The sequence below is a fragment of the Palaemon carinicauda genome, chromosome 1, assembly GCF_036898095.1.
Source record: "Palaemon carinicauda isolate YSFRI2023 chromosome 1, ASM3689809v2, whole genome shotgun sequence".
Lineage (NCBI taxonomy): Eukaryota > Metazoa > Arthropoda > Malacostraca > Decapoda > Palaemonidae > Palaemon > Palaemon carinicauda.
In genome coordinates, this window is record NC_090725.1 from 241019496 (window position 1) to 241041995 (window position 22500).

Consider the following 22500-nt stretch of genomic DNA (forward strand, 5'->3'; position numbering starts at 1 on the left):
GATTAGAGTTCTCTTGCCTGAGGGTACACTATTCTATCTTTTTTATCATCCTCTTTTGTTAAAGATTTTATAGTTTATATAGGAAATATTTATCTTAATGTTACTCTTCTTAAAATATTCTATTTTTCCTTGTTTCCCTTCCTTACTGGGCTATTTTCCCTGTTGGAGCTGTTATATCCCAATTGTACTTGGTGGAATACTGAAGAGATAATACCGTTGTCCTTAAACCTTCTTTATTTCCTTTAGCCGAAGTTACAGTAATCCTTTTAATACAATATCTATATACAGACTCTTGATATAAGTATTTACATAACCAGAGGTAAATGTTAACTGCTCTTTGGTAAATGATCAACAACCCAATATACTAACATATTTATAAAACTGGTCTATTTTAAACAAGCACTTTGTTACATTACTAATAACAGCCAGTTATACTCTCTTGTTCTATTATAAATAAATATATATGTAAGGTATATCATACTTCCGGGGGGCCTTTTTTTTTTTTTTTTTTTTTTTTTTTTTTTTTTTTTTTTTTTTTTGTATCAGATAACATAGGTATGTACATGTATTTAAATTTTATCCAAAATCTGAATAGTGCTCTTAACAAAAAAAAATTCCTCTATATACAAACTTACTAAAGAATATTATATAATATTCAAAAGCAAAGTCTGGTACTCAAACAGGCATAACATAAGATACTTCACAAAGACATGCTTATAACATTATTACATAATTTTGTACTGCACCAGACATCGGGCAAAACCAATTCTGAATAGCTAATGCAGGTATGATCTAAGCATTAAAAGTGTTACTACTACTTTCCCTGATTTTCAGTCTTGTTAATTAACATAATTTCTCCATCTTTGTATTTCACAAGATTATCCTCGTTACTTGCAAACTTAAATTTATTTTCCTGCATTATCATTTCAAGATCTTCATTCCATTTGCATTCTTTTGTTAGAACATCTGCAATCATGTCTTTCTTTCCATCCAGCCAACTGTAAGACTCAATACAGCCCTCAGTCAACATGTCTTTCATCTCCTGTATGCTGTTCCTGAGAAGCCTTTCCTCAACCTGCTTGGTACTCCCAGCAGATTCTAGCTGGGGTATTGAATCTGTGCACAATTTGATTGGAATTTTCTTTCCATACTGACCAAATAATAACTGTTCAATCTGACTCGCAAAAAACTGACTGTTATCAATAATCTTAGTCATACTTCTGGTTTCAGCCGCCTTTGCAGAATGACATACCTTCTGGATAGTCTTTGACTTCCAGTAAATAGGGACCACACGTCCATTTCTCTTACTTCCTAGTAAAATCAGATTGCCACTTATGCTTCTCTCATGTGTATTAAAGGAAGCATCTGTAAATCCATATATCTTCAAATATTCTTTTTTGTCAACTCTTGTAAATTCTACTTTATTTGGCCTCTCATTTATCTTATCAATCACAAAATTTACCTTTTTAAGATCTTTCAATGTAGCACTACTATTTTTCTTGGACATCTGCAATGCTGTGATAGAAAGTTCAGGTCTTGCATTGGCTGCTAACCAGCTAAACTTTCCTACATACTTGCGAAATACTTTCAGTTCCTGACTAGTCAAAGGTTCACCAGCTTTTCCTTTCCTGATATCTTCCACTTTCTCAAGACTCCTCGCATAATCATCCATTGAAGTTGTTATTCCAGTTTCTGTTTTGTTGATATCTATCCCTGTGAACCGAAATTTATTCTTTTCTATCTTTGAAACCTGTAATTTTTCTTTACACAAGTCTGTTACTTTCTTTACAAACTCTTTTGTACCAGCTATCGAAAAGTCATCTACATGAGTAAGTATCATACCAATCAGATTTCCTTCATTCTGCTGATAGTAGAATGCCTCATCTCCACTCACAGTCTTCAGACCTTCTTCCTTGAAAATCTGCTGAACTTTCAGCCAAAATTTTCTACTGGCATCATCCAATCCATATAATGGTTTTCTGAGTTTCCAAATAATGTTTTCTTTTTTCAAATCCTTTGGAGGTTCTACAAATACATTCCTGTTAAGTATGTTTGACTGCAAAAATGCTGCTTTGATGTCAATAGACTGAAGCTCAAAATTCTCATTTGCAGCCAAGGACAAGAAGACTTTCATGCTTTCACGCATAGCTGTTGGTGAATCAGCTTGGGGTTTTTCTTTCTCATGAAATCCCTTGGCGACAATTCTCCCTTTGTAATCAGTTTTTTGTCCGTCATGCTTCTCCTTTTTCGTGATCACCCATCTGCTGCCTATCTTTTCTTGCCCTACATCTTCCACCTCTTCAAGTGTCAAAATGTAACAAATTTTCATATTCTTTCTTCTTTGCTTCTAACACTTCTGGCATCTTGTGATATTTAACAGGTAATTCCACTACGTAACTTGTTATTTCCTCACAAAACCACTCTTGTTTTTTCTGAAGTCAACCAGAATGCTCCAATGAAATCCTTCTCAGTCTCTTCTTTATCATCTTGAGATCTTGTCTTCATTCTTAGATTACTGGCTGGAGGATCCACTGATATTTTCTCTTCTCCTGCCATTTTAGGAGTAGAGTCCACTGCTTTTGCTTCGTTGCTTACTTCTCTTGAAATTTCCGTAGGAATATTTCTTTGAGAGCAAAGTTGTACTTTACAACTGGCTACTTTCTTTAAATCGCCATTCGCCCAGATGTAAACATCTCTTCCTCTGTGTGTGAAAACCTTTACTGGACCACACCAAGCTTTTTTCATTTTATCTTGGTAAAATACCGTATCCCCCTCTTTGTAAATTATGTTATTAAATTTATTGTTTTGCTGTTGTGAAGCCCTTTTCAGCTTTGAAGAATATTCAGCTTCCCTGAATTGCTTGGTGATCATGTGATGTCTCTCGATCATTAACTTCACATTCTCACTGTCAAACATTGACTCAGTGGCGACATTTCCTGTAGAAATTCCAGGTATTGTTACAGCCTTTCCTGTCACCAATTGCATAGGGTTATATCCTAAAATACTGGTGTTTGTATTATGAGTCCAAGCAGCCATCTCTACAGCTTTCTTTAAAGCAATTTTCTTATCTGCCTCTCGAATTTTCTTCACTGTCATATCTGCAGAATAATGGTTACGTTCGTTTTTTCCATTGCTCCAGGGTGAGTAATTTGGACCAAATTTTACTTCAAAACCTAGTTTTGAAGCAAACTCGTTAACTTCGTGGTTCTTAAACTCTGGTCCGTTATCTGCCCAGTATCCTTGAGAAGGGAACCCAAACCTCCAGTTCCATGCTGTGTTGAGAGATTCAACCACTGACTCGGCGGTTTTATCCTTCAAAACAGCTCCTTGAATAAATCTGGGGAAGGAACAGATCATCCATAATACATAAGTCTCTTCATATTGTTTTAAGTCCATGGTTACAATCTGATTAAAATCAGAAACTATTGGTAATGCAACTTTAGGAGTGCCCTGGGATCTCTTGCATTTTTACATATATTGCAGTTCTCACACACTTCTTTTATTGTTTCTCGCATTTTCTCATTAAGTTTTCCTGCATTCCTATATGCATGAAGTAGTTGATTTTCATTCTTGTGGTTGGTTACTTCATGAATCTTTTTCACCTTCTCATAACTCTCTATATCTACTTCCTTCTTCAAGTAAAATACAGTGGCGTCTGTAGTCCAAAATGCTCTATCCTCATACAGCTGAAGAACCATATGACCTCCTGCAGTATACATACATTCGAACTCACGGGTTGTGTCTTCGTTGATTGTCACTTTTATCTCTATGCATACTCAGATCCATTTTCCACTTTTTCATAGTATTTCTACCACACAACAATGGCACATTTTCAGCATCCAGCACAAAAACTCCAAGCAAAATCCTTCTGAAAGTATCAGATTTTTCAGATTCCTTTATTGTTATTGGTATTTCTATAATTTCCTTACTTTCATATATTCTACTTGGACCAAATCTGAATTTTTGGAAACATCTTTTATGCAAATTTTCTTTCTTAATACCATTCTTCTTCAGATATTTTTCTAGCCAACTTTTTCCAACTAAGCTACTTGGACAACCAGTATCCAAAATCAGAGCTCCTACTTCGGTAACTTCTTTAGCAAACATTACATCGCTGATATCTACATCAATGATCTCTGATACTTCTTCCATACTTACAAAATTCACATTCTTTCCTTTCTTCAACATTTCTTCAATCTTCTCCAAGATTTTTGCTACATTTTCTTCGACCTTAATCACTCTTTCTGTCAAATTTTGCTGCTGTTTCCGATCATTTGACACAGACCTACTATTAGATGATGATCTTCCAGTTGAAAATGGCCTACCATTGGAGTATTGTCTAAAACTGGCCGACTGCCTCGAAGATGATCCTGGTCTTGATGGTGTCCGCGAGGGAGCTCTCCGATATGTTCCAGAGTGAGTCCTCCAAAATCCTGGATTAGAATCTGATCTACGAAATCTATGAAAATCAGGCCTTTGCTTAAAATTTTGCCATCTTTGCCATCTACTTCTATTTTCGCCATAGTGAACCGAAGACAAATTCTCAGATGATCCTGAAAATTTAGTTCTGATATTTCTGTTATTTTCGATTTTTAACTTTCTGTATTCGATCTTTAGAAGATTAAAAACTTCATTGTCTTCTCTTGGTCTCCCATCAGTTCCATCATGTGTCTCCATAGCATCCATCAGTCTTCTTTTCTCTTCTGCATTAATATTCCCCCGATTATATGCTTTTTCTACCATCATAACACCTAACAAGTAACACAAATGCACAGTAACTTCCTCTCTCATACAATCACAGATCAAGACTTCAAACTTGTCCCAGTAAGTTTCATTAGTATCCTCTTCCTTTACGGAAAATTCCAAGATTGACTTGAGAACATCAATACACTTCTCAGCTGTAGTTTTTGCATACTTTTGCTTAAGAATTTCCAAAACTGCTGCTACATTTTTGTTTAGAGCTTCAGATGTTTTATCCAATAGCACAGAAACAACATAATCTTTAACATTAGTATTTTTCTTCAGGCTCTCTACTAAATCAGTATACTTCGTAAAATCATCATCCTTGTTCGAGGTATTCCACGCTTCTACTTCTTGAAAAAACTTTTCAAAAGTTTGACCAACCCAGGTTGGAGGAGGTTTCGCTTTAGTAATCTGTGTTGATCTTTTAGCTTCCAATCCTTTGGCAATTTCTTCACCAATAGTTTTTCCTATTGTAATGATTGCTGTTAAATCATAACCACCTTCTTTTACCACACTTGTCGAAATATCTTTATGCATAATTTTGATATGCTGTTCCTTTTCCATCCTGTTCAGGAAATTCTTTTTACATATATCACATTTAATAGCTGTTTTTCTTGTGTCCATACGTGCCACATTTACAGAAAACATTCCATGTGCAGATAAAATATCTTCTATCCTATCTACTTCATCCTGGGTCCATTTCCTATTTGGGTCACAATCCTTTTCATCGTTTTTGTGACCAAGCAAAGGTCCTCCACAATTTTTACAATGATGAAAGACAAAACTACCATCGGTTTTCTGAATATGACCATATTTTTCAAGTTCACAAATCTCTTTGTTCAAGTCCATGCTTCCTCTGTACATAACATCCATTTTGATTTAATTTTTCTTAAACACCAGGGGAATTTTCAGGGTAACCTTCAGCTTAAATTTTCGAAATGTTTAAATTTGAAAAATATTAACTTAATTTATCTTTAGAAAATTATAAGAAAAATATACACGCATACTAGAGGTCTCGTAAATTTTCTTGGGTGTAAAATTTCTCACTCAGAATTTTCTTTGAAGCGTCAACTTATGTCAACCAGCGTCAACTTTTCAATAGAAGCAGTAATACTGGTAATATAAGTAATACCTCTTGTTGTCGTCTTCCTACATGAGGAACCTTACACTCCGCATATCATCTTAGGGGGAGCTTTTTGGCGGGAAAAGTTCAAGTTCCTTGGTTCTTCTAAACATAGCTGATGGTTGACCCCTCCACCCCCTGGTAAGGGTGTTTTACTCCATGTTTTCTGGCATTTTAGACTTTACAAAAATTTTCACAAAACTTTCGGAACTTGTTAATCACAAGAAAACACTTGTTAATCTCGATGTCCAGGTCCGAGATTCGATGACGTCTCTGCTACCATTTGTTATATCCCAATTGTACTTGGTGGAATACTGAAGAGATAATACCGTTGTCCTTAAACCTTCTTTATTTCCTTTAGCCGAAGTTACAGTAATCCTTTTAATACAATATCTATATACAAACTCTTGATATAAGTATTTACATAACCAGAGGTAAATGTTAACTGCTCTTTGGTAAATGATCAACAACCCAATATACTAACATATTTATAAAACTGGTCTATTTTAAACAAGCACTTTGTTACATTACTAATAACAGCCAGTTATACTCTCTTGTTCTATTATAAATAAATATATATGTAAGGTATATCAGGAGCCCCTGGGCTTATAGCATCCTGCGTTTCCAACTAAGGTGGTAGCTTAGCAAGTAATAATAATAATAATAATAATAATAATAATAATAATATATTTGTCTATGCGTTCGTGTATCGGTGAATGCATGCTGTATAGAAAGAAGAATAAAATGCCTTTGTGACATAAATACTAGGTAAGTAAGCATTGCAAGCTGCCGACAATAAACACCGTAACCAAAGTGTCATTGAACTTTGTCGTAAAGTATAGAATTAGAGCTTTGAACAAACTAACCGTTTGTATTTGAGGTAATGCTTGCAAGGGGTTGTTGAACTGTCTCGAATTCCATGCTCAAAATGCGTTGGTGTAGAGGCAATTAAAGGGTGGAAGTCTTTTTTTTTCCCACGGACTGCAATTGAGCGTATAATATCAATTATTTGCATTCATGGGGTTTCAATGCATGATTTGCTCAGATGAGATCGACCTTGTTTTATTTGACAGTTTATCATAGAAAGATCAGTCATTTGACTTATGATGTATATCTGTACAGTACATAAATAGGTATTAGCCATATATGGCAAACATCGTAAGAGATGAATTCAGCCTCGCGTGATTTGAGCAGGCAATTGTCATCCTGTTAAAAAGACGGGAATAAAATAATATGGCGCTAGCATTGTCATGATATGGCAGCAGTTAAGGTATCCTTGCCAGTGTCCTCTCCTATGCACGATAATTATTGTCTACGAGAACACAAGCGGAAAAATAAACAAGTGGCTGATATTAGCAATATTTATTATATAGGGTAATGGGAGCACTCGCTCGCACTGTACATAAATAACCATACGCACACACTGTATACTATTTCATAACCTAGGAATTTCATGGACGCTAACTCAAGGACGGGTATAATATATATGTATATATAGAAATTGTGATTTACTACGTACGAAAATTAGTAATTTAGGACAGTTATTCAAGTTCTAAATATGTAGATTTCGTCTGGTTTTGCTTCCCACCCTTAGAGAGCAAGATCTTATCAAATAATATATACTTTTTATGGGCAGTGGATGGTTTTTTCAAGTATAAAAAAATTATTTATAAACGAAAGTATTTTGGTCCAGTAATATTTGATAGCTAATGGATTACTGGTGGGGGGAGAGAGAGAGAGAGAGAGAGAGAGAGAGAGAGAGAGAGAGAGAGAGAGAGAGAGAGAGAGAGAGAGAGAATATTTGATAACATGCCAAATTATAACACAAGGCACAAGGAAAGAAAGCTTAAGTGGAGATTCTTAGTCTCGTGACCAGAGGGCGAACAGTGGGAGAGCCTAATGAATGGGAAGGTTATTCTTTAGATGAATGGAAATGTCATTTGTGAAGGATAGGATGAATGTTCTGATTTTAGCTATGTAGACCAGACACGTTTTTTTGTTTTTAATGATAACAGCGCAAAGAAGATACTGATAGAACATGCTAATTTCAATGCTAAGTTTCAAATAGTGTTTTGTTTGTATTCGCTAAATTTACTTAATTGGGAAGTGAATAAAACCCTTATTTCGATGCTGGGCTATCCAATGAATAAGTCTTCTAATTTAATTCTCTAACTTTAATTTATTTATAATTTTTCCATGTACGTGTTTATTTTCTCAGCATTGATATTTCTTTAACTTTGTATGACTTTTAAAATTTTAGGAGTGATTCTCGACAGCGAATTTAATTTTGAGAAACACATTAGGTTTGTGTCTTCAATTGCAAAAAAAAAAAAAAATTAAATTGCCATCATGAAAAAGTCTCTTAAATTTTCGGTGATCAATCTATTCTAAAGAAGTGTTTTAATTCCTTCATACTACATTGTTTCGAGTATTGTTCTCCTGTCTTGTCTTCAGCTGCTGATTCTCGTCTTAATTGGTTGGACCCGATATTACGGCCTGTTGAATTTCTTATTCCTGACCTAGATATCAATCTCTGGCACTGTCGTTCAATTAGTTCATTAGGATATGCATGTTGCATAAGATTTTTTATAATTCTGGCCATCCTTTACATTCAGATCTTCCCGGACAGTTCCATCCTGTTCTTAATACTAGGCATACAGTTAATTCTAATAGTCAGGCCTTTTCCATCACGAGGCTCAATACTACACATTATTCTAGAAGTTTTATTCCAGTTGTGACCAAATTGTGGAATGATCCTTCTAATTGGGCAGTTGAATCAGTAGAACTTCAAAAGTTCAAACTTGTAGAAAATTTTATGTTGAACAGGCTGACTAAGTCTTTTTAGAGTTTATATATGAAGTATATGTTTTAATGTTGTTAATTTTTTAAAAATATTTTATTTAAATTGTCCATTACTTATAATCATTTATTTATTTCCTCATTTCCTTTCCTCACTGGGCTATTTTTCCCTGGTGGAGCCCTTGGGCTTATAGCAGCTAGCTTTTCAAGCTGGGGTTGTAGCTTAGCTAGTAATAATAATGATAATTAATTAATCTACCTGAAAACTGTGTTTCAAAGACTATTTATGACTCCTACACAACTGTAAATTAGTGTAATTAGCTCCAAATGTCCTACATCTTATTTTATATTCAATTTGAATATGAATATTTGGAACATTTTCTTTCTTGTTGAATAATAACAAGTATCATACCTGTGACATAGGATCAACATTTAAAGAAAATAGGAAGAACTGTGGTTGGATTGTCAACCCATCATAATATTAATTTAGTATGGTCCTTGGAGATTTTGACATGATTTGCCTCATTAGAATTTTTGGGGGGACAGGACTCCCAACATTCTATGTGGTTTGCCCGTCCATCATTATTGAAAAGGGGATGCTTGGAAATTATAAGTTGCCAAAAGTAGGTTAGTCTACTTGTTTCTTTTTAATGATGTTTGTGCTATCCAATGCAGATAGGATAAATGGTTAGTACCGAATTTATTTACATGTAACTTCTGCTTTAAATCATCATCAGCATCTCCTACGCTTGTTGACGCAAAGGACATCAGTTAGATTTCGGTATATTAAATACTTGAATGTAAAATGGAATGACCGCCATTTCAATATATTTGAATTTAATGCAAAATGAGTGGAGTGCTGTGGCAAACAGTCAAAGATATCTCCCTAGGGTACACCTGAGAAAATATCAATTTGCTGGACTTGTAAATACTTGTTGAAATATAGTCAAAAGCACCACACATTGTAGCCTGAAGTTATCAAAAGTTATGATGCGCGATAGGAAAATCTTTTACATATGAAGGTTAGGGGGAATTTTAAGAACCAGGAGATGCAAATGGTAAAGAGTGATGCTGTTGTATTTTAGGTACTGGTCCTTATGACTTATAGCACACTGTAGTTTGCTGAATTGTCATGTGTAGCCTGTTGTTAATATTACATGAAATAAAACATCCCAAGATCTATATGTTTTCAATGCCAAAGTTTTTGACTTACCATTACATCTTGTAACTAACAGAGACAAGGGAAAATAGGCTGAATAATTGGAATGTGGCCAAATAAAGCACAAAAGTCCAATTACCTGACAATCCTTGGTCCTAGATTGATGGAGAGTGGTTTGGGCTCTGATTATATGTATATAGGGTCGGTTTCTAGGGCGTTTTCCTGTCCCTTGCCGCTGGCATTCATGAGCACGCCTTGAAAAGAACCGAAGTGTGTATTGTAAAGAGTGGCAAAGGAATGCTTTTTCACACCAGTAAAATGAAGGAGAAATTCAGGTTATTAGAGTTACTGGTCAAGATACTTTTGATGAAGCAAGGAGTTTAAAACAGAATCATCAGACCAGGATTCTCATTATGTAATTTTGAAATATTTCTTTCCGAAGAAGGGAAACAAGAAACCATGATAAAACTGTAGGCAACACAACTCTTGTTTCCCATTGTTACATAAATCGTTGGAGACAAAGCTTTTCAACAGAATAGTAGTTTTATTGCCTGTAGACATACATACTCCTTTTCATGGAAGGGCCAGTAAGAATTGATGCCCCTCTCTTTTCAAAGGATGGCCTTCACATCTAAAATTTGTTTTTATATAGAAAATTGTGTCTTGTTAGATAAAAATATGTTTTCTGTTTAACAGAACATGCTGCTCTGTACACAAGATAGGGCCATGTCTCATGCTGGTGTAGTTTTGAGATGGCTGTTTCTGACGTTCAGCCCAGCAGTACTTCAAGTAGCATCTCCTCAATATTCATTGGCAAATTATATTGATTCCTAAGTTCATTAAGCGAAATGTTAACTTGTCTTGAGAGAACATGTACGTTTTAGCAAATTAGTAGTTTATCAGTCCTTTGCGAGGTTTCATACTGAACATCTTTTGTTAAAAGAAAGTATAGATTGAACATCTGTATGAATATAGTGTTTCAGAGTGGTAAATTTTTGTTGATAATCAACACTTGTTGGTGTGCAAGGAAGTTGAACTGTAGATTACTTGGAAAAGAATAAGGGAACACACTTGCCAAGGATTTGCTTATCATTCAGGGTTATCTTTATAAGATTAGGTAAGAAAATTGAGGAGGTTTGGCAGAGATCATTTGTGATTGGTGAGTAGTAAATATACAATGCTGGAAATTACCAAATTCACCTCTCCTATAGGTGCACAATGATACCCTAGTGAGATGGGAGACTGTCCTCTATCAGTGAATGCCAGACCACACATTTTTAGCCTATGGCAATTTCGCCATTTCTGTGATAACCGGTTCCTTGGGTGTGAAGCAGAGTTCTTGTTGGGCAAAGGTCCCATCCTGGGTACTTCTGAAGTTTAGTTTCTTCGCCAAGTCCCATGATAAATAAGGCTATTACAATCTCGTAGGTTGTCAGAGAGGATGTACAGCCTTTGTTTGATACAAGTGTCCTTTCCATGTGTTTAGAATGCATGATTATCTATACAGAAATATTTAATAAACCGTTTACCAGATATTATGAATCTATATTTATGTATGTACTGTATTGTGTGGAATCATTTATAGAATATTTACGGGGGTAATGAATATTGAAAAACGTTTAGGAAGATGTGAAGCCTAATCGATGATTTCTATTTGCAACACCATTTTATATGCATATGTCAGTGAATCACCTTAGTTTGAGTTATTTCTATATTATGGATAATGTTTTGATATTTTCATCAGTACTTGTACACGACTTTAAGATGGAAGGAATTATTATTATTATTATTATTATTATTATTATTATTATTATTATTATTATTATTTACAGGACAACCAATGTGACCTGCGTCTGCCTTGCAAGTTAATTAGATGTACATCATGAGCCTATGAAGCATGCGAGCATGTAAGTTAAAACTAAAATTTATTCTCTGCTTACTATGTATAGTTTCAGGATGAAACATACTGTATATTGATTCAGTATTACTGTAATCATTATGGGGGAGCACTCTTACTTATGAGAGGAATGTTACTTACCCCAGATAAAATGACTTTTGTTCACAATAATCAACATGACAGCTAACAGTGAGATATTTGATAAAGCTTTGAGGATTTATAAAGTTATTGCGCATTGTGCGGAGTCTTTGATCTTGCACTTGGATAACATTGATTGTTTGAATTATGGCAAAGGAATTTTGACCTGGGATTTTTAAAGCGTAGTATAACTAACGATTCAGTTGTACCTTATTTGAAAATACTAACGACATAATTACGCCTAATTGATTTGTTTTAAAGTGTTTGTCAATCATTTAAGTTGAAATTATAGTGTAATGTAAATGGGATTTATAGTAAATTGAATGCTCTCAGAATTGTTGAAATGAATTTTCAGTCATTATTGTTATTGTTATATTATTATTATTATTATTATTTATTATTATTATTATTATTATTATTATTATTATTATTATTATTTTTATTTATTATTATCATCATCATCATCATCATTACTATTATTTTATGAAGTTCTGTGATTATGAACGTTATACGATTTGAAGTGATAACTTTATATAATAATTATTAAGTAAAATTATTTCAAGGGATTATCGTTTAGTGGTCTTCGTTGTTTTTGACGTTGTTTTGACTGAGGTCAAAATGATTCCCATTAAAACTGAAGCACTACTAATAGTAATAGAAGTTGTGAAGATATTCTATGTGGTTAATCTCTTAGTGTTGATTACCACGTTGTTAATATAATTGGTGCAACTGTAAAAGGGAATAAAAAAAGATATCACTCACGAAGATTTGCATGTAGCTGCTAGAGCGAAGGACGGACACCCCCTCTCCCTCATGGCTAACAACTTAGACTCAAGGAAATGGACTAGGGAAAAAAAAGAGAAGTTACAAGGACAATCCCATTAAAGTCCCAAAATTGTCTTAATTTTTACACACATATTATCACATTATGTATATATTTATGTATGTATATATATGTGTGTGTATATATATGTGCAGTATATATATATATATATATATATATATATATATATATATATATATATATATATGTGTGTGTGTGTGTGTGTGTGTGTGTGTATGTGCAAGTTTGTGTATACGAGTATATGCATGTGTTCGCACACGCATATCTGAAATACAGTATATGTTTAACGGTGCGGCTACTTTGGACGCAAGGAGGGGAGCAAAGTGGCTGAAAGAAAAATGACAAAACACCAGAGGTTTATGGAACAGCACGTGAGACCTTGCAGCATGCTACAGTGCGGTCGGTTGATTTACTGGCTAATCAGGTTTGGGATATAAGTATGTCATTTTATAGGGTTGTTTCGGTCTTACGCAGTAAATGACAGCTGTATGGATAAAGTAAAAAAAAAAAGGAACCCAGAATCCACCTAAAAGAGCAGGTTTTCTTTTTTTTTTTTTACTAGAAAGAATTTCTTTTATAATGGAATTGAATTAATATTTTATTTCTGCTTATTCCCAATTATCATTGACCCAGGCTTTAATGCATCAAGTATAGAAGTGCGAAGGAATTTGCCTTGCTGTTAATCTTGCATAACTTTTTAAGGCTGGATCAGGAGTAAGATAACTGAAAACCCCATTCCAGTCTACGTGAGGTTTAAATTGTATCTGGCAATGACAAAATAAAACGGGGATAATCTACTGTTTTAATAATTTAAAAATCTAAAACACGAATAAAAGTATCAAATGGATGGCAGACTATACTAGTTTTAAAACCAAGGGAATTGGTGAATTAGAGATCCAAACAATTACCAGGCTTTTGTATGGCCTCATTTGGGATTTTCTTGCAGCCACATTCAGATGATATTAGTACGATGTATAACCCTTGTGATGATCATTAAACTAACCAATGAGATACTACTAGACGGTTATTAGGTCCTTTGACTGCCCAGATGGTACTACATGGGATCCCTTACTCTGTTTACGGCTCAATTCATCTTTGCTGACACATACACAGAATAGTCTGCCTTATTCTTTATACATTCTCCTCTTTCTTCCTACACTTGACAACACAGAAATTGCCAATCAATTCTACTCGTAAGAGGTTAATTATTGCACTGTAATTGTTCAGTGGCTACTCTCCTCTTGGCTATGGTAAGCAGTTTTTCTTGGGGAAGGACACTAAAATCAAACAATTGTTCTCTAGTCTTGGGTAGTGCCATACCCTTTGTATTATGGTCTTCCACTGTCTTAGGTTAGAGATCTCTAGCTTGAGGGTACACTCGGCCACACTATTCTATCTTGTTTCTCTCCTTGTTATTTTGAAGTTCATCCTTTTGTTATTTTCATGTTTTTATAGTTTATATATGAAAGATTTATTTTAATGTTATTATTGTTGTTAGACTTCTCTTCTAGTTTTTCCTTATTTCCTTTCTTCACAGGGGTATTTTCTTTGTTGGAGCCCTTGGGCTTATAGCATCCTGTTTTTCCAATAAGGGTTGTAGCTTAGCAAATAATGATGATAATGAAAATGATTACAAATGGGGCTTGCCTACATCTAGAGGTATGTAAGAAGAGAGCAAAAAATAATGATTCAAGTTTTGTTTGTCATAAATTAAATTTCAAATAAAATTTGGTAAGCCTATCAAAAACCTAGATCTCTTGAAGTTAGATAATGATGGTTCAAGATGAGTCAACTGCTGAATACTAGACAAAAGAGATAACTATTGAAAGCATATCAGAATAAAAAAAATAAGACATACCATATCCACAGCATATAAGGGTCTACAAAAGCTTTTGAGAGACTTCTCCATGTACTGTTTTATAGTGAAAATCTGTCATGTCATTGTAAAATCACTGGCATTCTTATTATTTGGATGTAGTAAAGGAACCTATGATTAAAGAATTGCTGGAACTACGATGTAGAGGGATAAATCAGGATTAAGGCCATAATCTCAAAATTAGAAATTCCCAGGAATGTATAAAGTTCAGTAGAATATTACATGTGGCATTCGAAGATACGGTGAAAGAAAAAGAGCAACCATTTTGTAATCCCAGATTATAGTACAGCCTCCTTTTACATTGATTGAATTCTAGTTGGAAATAGCACAAACGTTGATGATGCTGGTGCTAGTTCTTAAGTTACTATGAGAATTTTCACCTTGTTGAGTACGTAAGGATAACTTTTTGCTTCACCATCATGAGTATCTGTATTCAGATCTCCGGCAAAGATGGTTTTATAACTCATCGTGATTCTGTTGAAGTGCGGAGTGAATTGTGTGCTTATTTATTAGTTGACTTTTGTTGGTCACAAACACTGAGAAAAATATGTGCTTTGGGTTATTAACTGGATTGGGGATTAATCTCGAGCTTTTCCTCTTATAGGTGAAAAGGCTTTTAGGCAGCTATATATATATATATATATATATATATATATATATATATATATATATATATATATATATATATATATATGTATATATATATATGTATATATATATGTATATATATGTATATATATGTATATATATATGTATATATATGTATATATATATGTATGTATATATATGTATATATATGTATGTATATATATGTATATATATATATATATATATATATATATATATATATATATATATATATATATATATCATCTCCTCTTACACTTACTGACGAAAAGGGCCTCAGTTAGATTTCACCAGTCGTCCCTATCCTTCTATACTTTTCCATTCACCATCTCCTACTTCACGCTTCATAGGCCTCAGCCATGTAGGCCTGGGTCTTCCAACTCTTCTAGTGCCTTGTGGAGCCCGGCTAAACTTTTGGTGAACTAATGTCTCTTGGGGAGTGTGAAAAGCATGCCCAAACCATATATATATATATATATATATATATATATATATATATATATATATATATATATATATATATATATATATACAGTATATATGTGCGTGTGTGTGTTTGTTTTTGTAAACCTTTAGTTTCATTTTTACATAGAGATTGTTAACAAAGAGATATTCCGAATTTATTTGATATTACTACAAAGATTTGTTTCATTCGAGTTAGTTTCTGTCATGTTTCTGACATATGACTATTGATTTGCTTGTTAGATGTCTTCCCAGCAATAAATCAAATAGATACGAAAAATAAATGATGTTTATTGCTCACTGCGTAAAAATAAGTAAGAATGAAATTGACATCATAGGTTATGAACACTTTGTTGCAAGAAAGGATATTTGTGTTAGTTTTACTTCATACAATTATATCCTTAAATTTGGTGATGTAGAATACATCGAAACGAGGTTCTGTTACTATTGTAATGCCGATATTTGTGTCATGAACTTTTAGGGCTATTTATCATTAGAAAATAACTTCCCTAATGTTTTGATTCCAGAAAAATTCTTGAAATTACTAGAGAGGGAGAGAGAGAGAGAGAGAGAGAGAGAGAGAGAGAGAGAGAGAGAGAGAGAGAGAGAGAGAGAGAGAGAGAGAGAGAGAGAGAGAGAGGGTGGGTGGGTGGGTGGGCGGGCGGGTATGGGGTAGGAGGAACTGTAATTAAATTCGCTCAACCAAATTAGTCTAGGTGAACTAATACCTTGATTAATGGAAAACCAAATTAGGGAATAAGAACTTAGGATAGAGGAACTTTTGAATGATCGTATTTTCACATAATTACTGTGTTAATTATGTCTCTGAACGAATGAAAAAGGAAGGAAAAGAAGTGAAGATAACCTGAAGATACAGAAAGAGTAGGAGGGTGGTGGAATTTATTTCTGTGTAGCAAAAAGGAACGTTTATCAAATGTCATAGGAATTATTATTATTATTATTATTAATTATTATTATTATTATTATTATTAGCTAAGCTCCAACGCTCCCACCTTAGTCAGAAAAGCTTGATGTTACAAGCCCTAGGGCTCTTATAGAGAAAGCAATCCAGTATAAGTAGAAACTATTTTTAAGATCAGTAACCGTTAAAATAGATTTATCATATACTAACCATGAAGAGAGACTAAGGACAACTTGTGTAACGCTAAAACATTTGCTTCAAGTTTGAACTTATGAAGTTCGACTGATTTAACCGCAATATTAGGAAGATCATTCCACAATCTAGTCACAGCTGGAATATTACTTCTAGAATACTGTGTAGTGTTGATTTATGATGGAGAAGGCAAGACTAAGAATTAATTGCATACCTAGTATTGAACAGCAAGTTTTTTTTCAATAAATCAAGATTTGAGAGTCAGCAGCTGAAGACTAGATAGGAGAACAATACTCGAAACAAGTTGGAATGAAAGAAATAAAAACTTCATTCAGGATAGATTATTATTACTATTGCTTGCTAAGCCACAAAACTAGTTGCAAAGCAGGATGTTATAATTCCAGGGGCTCCAACAGTGAAAATAGCCCAGTGAGGAAAGGAAACAAGAAAAATAGAATATTTTAAGAACAGTAACAATATTAAAATAAATAGTTCCTATATAAACTATAAAAACTAACAAAACAAGTAGAAGAGAAGTAAGAGAGAATAGTGTGCCCGAGTGTACCCTCAAGCAAGAGAACTCTAACTCAAGACAGTGGTACAAAGGCTATGGCACTACCCTAGACTAGAGAACAATGGTTTGATTTTGGAGTGTCCTCCCAGAAGAGCTGCTTACCATAGTTAAATATTCACTTATATCCTTATCGAGAGGAAAGTAGCCACTGAACAATTACAGTGCAGTAGTTAAAACCTTGAGAGAAGAAGAATTGTTGTAATCTCTGTGTTATCAGGTCTATGAGGACAGAGGAGAATGTGTAAAAAATAAGCCAGATTGTTCAGTGTACGTATAGGCAAAGGGAAAATGAACCGTAACCCGAGAAAATGATCCAATATAGCACTACCTGGTCAGTCAAAGGACACCATAACTCTCTAGTGGTAGTATCTTGAGTGGTGGCTGGTTCCCTGGCCAGCCTACTCCTACAATGATCACCAAAAATCCTACGACTTTTCAATAAACCAATTTTTATGCATTTGAAGAAGAAACAGTCCGAATATGTTTTATAGAAGTAAATTTGCAATCAAGAATCACACTTAGTTTTAAATGAGTTTTACAGGCCCTATAATTGAAGAAACAGTATTAATGTAAAGATATCGATGTTAATAAGCCACTGTCTTCGACCTACGTACAATCACACTTTGAGTATAGTTAGGGTTCAACTTCATGGCCTATACTTTACACCATGCGCTAATTTTAGCCACTATTCAGGGATTCAGCAACAATAGGTCTACATAGAGAAGTTGGAATTGATGCAGAGTAGCATTATCTGCATATGCAATCAGCTTGTTTTCTAGGCCATGCCACATATGGGTATATAGGATTAAAAGTAATGAGCCAAGAACACCAGATATTACATTCCTATTATCAATAATGTTGCCCTCAACAACTACTCTCTTATTTGTCACTTGGAAATTCTTTATTGATACTAAGAAAAGTCCCGCCTACTCTTAGCTATTTATGTTCGAAAACAGGGGCCACGTGGATAACACGGTAAAAAACAAAAAACCACGAAAGCCTAATTGCAACCTGGGGAACAGGTGATTATCTTCAGCATACCCCTTTATACGTTTTGCCAAAATGCGTTTAAAAATTTAGATATGGGAGATATGGAAATCGGGTGGTAGACCTATTCATCAGGGCTACAGCCATCACAACTATATTTACATAAGGGAGTAACATTATCCATTCTCCAACGAGTGCAAAAAGAATCTCTTCTTGCTATCTTGCGAAAAAATAACAGACGAATTAAGGCGCTAATAAGTCACCGGGTTTATAAAAACGAAGTAAATATACAGTTTAGCATCATTGTTCGTCAAGAGAGTTTTATTTTCACGGGATCGAAAAAGCTAAATTAGTTCATTTAGATTCAGGGAAACAGGAATGAAGATGATAAAGTTTCTCATCACTCTCATTGCTACCAAAAACAAGTTGCTAGTAGTCTAGCGGTGATGTATACAAACAGTAGAATATAAAGCCCCATAGTCATCTGGTTATGGGAATTGAAACATCCTCTGCCAGATGTCTAGGATTTCTGTGCTTTGTATCACACAATAACAAGGTTTAAACTTCCGGACGATGCATATTGTGCTAAGATCTTATTCTCCCTCTCGACATTCATGAATATTAACGTTTCACGACATAGGTAGACTTTTTTTTTATTTAGCTTTGATTTGCTTCCCCTAACAGGGGTTGGCAACGATTTAGCAGGTGAAGGATGATTATGCTAATGACTTTTCATTTCTGGAGCCACCCTGTGCTAGAGGAAATGGCATGATATATTATAGAAAAAATAAACCGACCAAAACCAGGGATTACCTTCAGAAACAATAATGGCGAAAAAATCTATGCGCTGTCACGAGCGGCAGGTGAATAACGTTAAGTGTGCAGCGGATGTCAACTTACTGCTTGGAAACCATCTTTGTAGACTTTTGGAACGGTTGTGTTGCGAAGGATTTCAGGACACAGGGTAAACGAGGATCACCATTAACACACATTGTTTTCGTAGTTTTCAATTATCAAGCCAGAAATATTTCATGTAAGAAGTTCACTGTACTTTGGGAATGGCTTGTATCCAATGGGGAAATATACATGGTGAGGACGTCTTTATGACATGGTTTCAAGCCTAACCTTCGTTTCTTGGTAAACAGTCGACTTATCTCCTCCTCCATCCAGATCGATAAAGATGAAGCATTTTCTCCTCAGCTTTACGTAATCAAGTCGATTTTCTTTTTTATGAGAATCTAAATCAATCCATCCTAGCTATGATAGGCAGTTGTTAGGTTAGGAATCCGTGGCTGTTTATGGTTTTGTCACGAACGGATGTGACTTCAGACTTTCAAATGATAAGCCACACGCATTTAACATCAAATTCACTTTAACTTGTAACTTTTACACGGTAATTACAAATGATAAGGGCATCAGACGTGACCATAATTCAAAGAAATGCCCATGAATCTTGGTACATATGGAGACAGTAGTCTTAATATTTTGGTATCAAGACATATAATTTGGTTTCGACTGCTGTACTTAATCCTTTTGAGTCCAGGTTTTTGTACTTTGCAACATAATTAACACAACTTTACCAAGATAGTTGATTGGTTAGTTTTAACAAATGACTATTTTTATAGTTTTGTCACTAACATTTTGAACTCTTATATATTCACACACATTTTATGTGTGCGTGTATATATATATATATATATATATATATATATATATATATATATATATATATATATATATATATATATATATATGTGTTTATATATGTGCATGTTTGTATGTAATTGTGTATGTATGTATGCAATTAAATATGTATGCATGTGTAACGTTTGTGAATAGGTGAATAAGAGAGGCAAATTGAGAGAACCCAGCCTGTTATGGTAGTTGAGTAGATAGGTGTTTAATTCGGAAGTGGTCTGACGAAGGAGAGGGATGCCTAAGAGGTTCTGGAAAAGTAGGAAAAATGGGAAGAACGCAATGCGTGTGGGTGTGTTCGACGTTTTACTAATGAGCACTTTCGGGTAGGGCCTTACTGAAGGATAGTATTCTGAATATTAAGGAAGAGCATAACAAGAAAGAGGAAAGATAGGGTTTTGAATTATATAGTAATGCAAAACAAATGATATAATCTCTGTAGTCATTATAAAGGCAAATATGGCACTCTTGTTTTTGTAAATAACTAGACAGAAATAAACATAATGGTTAATTCTTGATAATTGGTTTTCAGAAACAAGTTGGTCCTGCTAAATTTGGAAGTTTTATGTTTCTTTGATGAAAGTTGTAGATGAATTATACAATATAATTCTTTCACTTGTGTTTGACTAAATGTTAATTAATCTAGTTTTGTGATTTATCATTTATATAAGTTTCATGTTTGAATACATCCTTGTGAACTACATTCATGAACGTTAAAAAAAATATCGTAAGAAATTTCACTCTTTTAGCCTATATGTTTACAGAATCAATCTTCAGAATTTTGTTGTCTGAGTCTATGATTGCCCTTATTCGCTTATAATAACAAAATACCTGGAAGAATAGTGCAATTAAAGAATGCTCGTTAAGCTCTTATAGCTTTGCTTATAACAGTTGCAATTCCATTTAATCTCTCTCTCTCTCTCTCTCTCTCTCTCTCTCTCTCTCTCTCTCTCTCTCTCTCTCTCTGTTGTGGAAAATAATGACTAGTCTCCATTGCCTTGACTTTTAACCAAAGTCAAATAAATCACTTTATATAAAAACTTGTGGCTTCGAAAAACAATGAGACAAGATCACTGACGTTTGATTAAAGCAGTAAACGAGCCTTCGACTTGAACCTGTATTTATACGTATTTATTGTGTGTTCCTCCGTCTCATGTCAATATACTTGACTTAAAAATCAAAGCAATATTTTTGCCAATGCCGCAACGTTTGTATTGTATTTAATCAGTTTGCGAAATTCAGAAAGCTGTTATTAAAACACGTACTATACCCATTTCAAAAATATCGTTGGTCGATGATTTTGAAGTTTACAGGATTTTTATTAAAGGTTTATTTTACTAAACATTTTTCCCACATACTAAATTTGAAACCAGATGTATTTTTGTTATTCCTATTAATTTTTGGAATAGCTTCCTCTTAAGTGTCTTTATTATGAAATAAAACTTTATTTCCATGCAAAGGAAAGAAGCATGTGCTCTAAAAATATCTTCCTGAAAAAATATTTTTATTATTATTATTATAATTATTATTATTATTATTAACTAAGCTACAACCCTAGTTGGAAAATCAGGATGCTATAAGCCCAAGGGGTCCAACAGGGAAAAATAACCAGTGAGGAAAGGAAATAAATAAACTACAAGAGAAGTAATGAACAATTACAATAAAATATATGAAGAACAGTAACAACGTTGAAATAGATCTTCATATATAAACTAATAAAGACTTAAGTTAGCCTGGTTATCTTTCTTTTGAAGGGCAATTGTTACTTAAGAATACATACTGTTGTTGCCATTTACCATTCGTAGGTAGTAATTTTAAGACAAATATGGAAGATCTAATTTTACAGTATTTCGAGAATTCTCGTGCTTTTCTTATTCATTTGTTTATCTGTGCTTAATATTTTTATCTACTTTTTTTTTTTTTTTTTTTTTTACCTTTGAAACCTTGGTCCTCAGTATATGGCTGCTTTGGTTATTTGAACTCTTAATTGAATGGTCTTGGAGTTGTCATGGAAAGGGTTTTAAACCATTTTCAGGTTTTGAAAGATCTGGATTCCGAACGGTTATTCTCCCCCTCTTTTTTTTTTTTTTTTTTTTTTTTTTTTTTTTTTTTTTTTTTTTTTTTTATATACACACACAACTTTATTGAAGTTACAGAATGTATGGAATACAGAAATATATTTCTTGCACGTTCGGTAACCCCTATTGATTAGCAATCAGGGTTGTGGTGGGAACGTCCCTGGCTAGCGGGCCCCAGAAATGGGGTTCAAGTGCTGCTCAAAGGCGAAAGTTTTGTATGTATGTGTGTGTGTAGTGTGCGCAACCTCACCATCCTTGGGGGAAAATATAGGTCTACTTGTTAAGTCATCACCAGCCACTGCCTGGCCCTCCCTGGTCCTAGCTTAGAAGGAAGGGGCCTTTTGTCACTGATCATATGAATGTAAGGACAGTCTCTAGGGCATT

The 22500-nt window shown here is 34.1% G+C and overlaps 1 long non-coding RNA gene across 4 annotated transcripts in view; it reads left to right on the plus strand.

The window, feature by feature from the left end:
* The window catches only part of LOC137644412 (uncharacterized), a 296106-nt gene that overhangs the window by 76523 nt on the left and 197083 nt on the right, over window positions 1-22500 (plus strand). For all 4 annotated transcript variants that reach the window (XR_011045155.1, XR_011045154.1, XR_011045156.1 and 1 more), the window contains exon 2: window positions 11657-11731. This is a non-coding gene — a long non-coding RNA (uncharacterized lncRNA). The remainder of the gene's footprint in view (window positions 1-11656; window positions 11732-22500) is intronic.